Consider the following 2354-nt stretch of genomic DNA (forward strand, 5'->3'; position numbering starts at 1 on the left):
TTTTCTCTAACACTGATAACGATATCCGGAGAAAAGATTTCTAAGAAACGTCTTCGAAATATCACGGTTACTCTGATTTCGAATCGATTCTCGAGAAAAAGAGGGTAGGAGATAAAATTACACGATGAAAAATCGAAACGAAGGTTGAAAAACGAGTTATCGATTCGTTCGCGTTTCTTCCGTGATATTCGATTCGTGTTTTCCATTTAATAACGTTTATTTCAATATCATGGTATAATAAGGACTGTTTACTCAACGTAAACGTGCATCGAAAATATTGGGGATCTGTTTAAAAAAAAAAAAAAACAAGCGTTAGAGTTAATGAATATTTACTCGACACTTATCGTTCGAATGCAAATTGCAGAGGCGAACGCGAAGAAGGTGTTGGAATGTTTTTCGCCTAATAAAATGCATCACTGACTATTCATGAAACGCGCGCGTCGTGAACGTAATATTGATTCGTGCATCATTGGTTATGATGGATATTATGATTTTTTTTTTTTTTAAAGATCGAACGAACGATAACATTGACATCTTTTCCTTTCTTTTCTTTTTTTTTTCGCGCGATAAAACAAACGCGCAGGCTGGATTATATAACGCGCTTAAGGCACCCTCGGGTCGCTTCACCAATTCGTTCCAATTAAAACGAAACGAAGCGAAGAAATGCGAAGAGAATCTCCGAGTACGGTAAATACGATAATACTCTTTTTGAATATATACTTTTTTCGAGCGTTTCTTTTTTATCGATCTTTGATTCGACAAGTTTGAATTTGCAAAAAGAAAAAAAAAAAAAAAAATCACGTTGTTGAAGTTGAAGGTAAACAGGAATTTTAAGATTTTAAAAAACATTCGATCTACTTCCCGTTTCCTATTCGAAGAGAAAAGAAAAAACTTGCAACTTGCGAGCCGAGATCCGTGTGTAACAACAACGGACCGACTAGTTTGGTTAAAAAAAAAAAAAAAAAAAAAAAAACTCAAGTTCCGCGGTTATACGTGTTTATACGCGTAAGAAGCAAAATCACTTTCAACGGTTTGCAGCGAGGTTTGCAAGAAAGCAGCGTCGAGAAATTATAGCAAGAACATCCTGCGTTTTATTTTTCCTTTTCCATTTCTTATCCACCTTCGTTCCTTACGCATGCGCACACATATACGTGCGCGCGCACGAATAGTTTTTTTTACCAACTTTAAAAGCGATCGCTTCTCATCCACAACGGGCGTTTTAACGACATCGCGATAAAACTTGGAATGGACGGGAATAAACGTTGGAAATGGATAAAAATAGAAAAGGAGAGAAAAAAGGTGGCGGCTTAAACGGTGGAAGAGAGTTTTAAACGGAGAATTGAAACGTTCGGTCCGACGGCGCGTTCAACCGGTGGGACATTGCACTTCCGGGCCCGATAATTATCCACACTTGACTCCATTAAACGGTTAATTAAACAACCTACGTCTCCTTGCGGACCGTTTGCACGTTTCCTTCCGCGATAAGAATAAACCGTCCACGTTTTTACGATTAAAATTAACGCATTGGCGACGATCGTCAAAATTTTTGCAGATTACAAAATGTATACGTGTATACGACTTAACGTGTCGTTCACCTCATATTTTTTCTCTCTTTTTTTTTTTCACTCGAATTCGATAAAATCGCGTAACTTTTCAAAATTTTTCTCTCGCGTTTCGTATCCGTAACACGACCCTAACACGATAATAACAATCGTTATTAGTCGTCGTGTTCGTTTATCGCGAATAATTGACGACGGATAACACAGGAAAGGAAAATCGTGGAATATCGTGGAACGACGAAAAGAAGTTTTAAAACTCGGTTGCTTCGCGATCGATATCTCGTCACGATTGCGTTTCTCCTCGTGTTTTATCCAGCCGCGTTACGCGCATAATCGCGTATGACATACAACGACCCAGATTGCTGTCCCAATACAGACGCGAACGGTTCTCGAGACTGGAGCGAGCGAGCGAGCGAGAGAAAGAGAGNGCGAGAGAAAGAGAGCGAGCGAGCGAAAGAGAGAAAGAGAGAGAGAGAGATTCGATCGCACGAATACGTTACGGTTCATCGGCCAGCCAATGTCCCGACAAAATGATCGAATCCGAAATCTACCATCGATAACTATCTGTCTAGAGCTTCCATTTAATCCGATTTTTTTCATCCAAAATACACGAGATTCGAGCGTTTCGGGTGAAAAAAAAAATCGAAACTTCAGCGTCAAACTTCATATTCTTCTCGATAGCTAAGCGACACTGGTGGGACATCGAGAGGGAGAGTTTGATAACATCTCGAGACGTTTCCGCCGCGCTCTCAGACGACACTCGAAAGCACGCAATCTCTCTCTCTCTCTCTCTCT

The 2354-nt window shown here is 40.0% G+C and overlaps 1 protein-coding gene across 1 annotated transcript in view; it reads right to left on the reverse strand.

Moving 5' to 3' along the window:
- The window catches only part of LOC102678087 (probable GPI-anchored adhesin-like protein PGA55), a 41967-nt gene that overhangs the window by 22494 nt on the left and 17119 nt on the right, over nt 1–2354 (reverse strand).

The sequence above is a fragment of the Apis dorsata genome, unplaced genomic scaffold (genome assembly GCF_000469605.1).
Source record: "Apis dorsata unplaced genomic scaffold, Apis dorsata 1.3 scaffold_650, whole genome shotgun sequence".
NCBI lineage: Eukaryota > Metazoa > Arthropoda > Insecta > Hymenoptera > Apidae > Apis > Apis dorsata.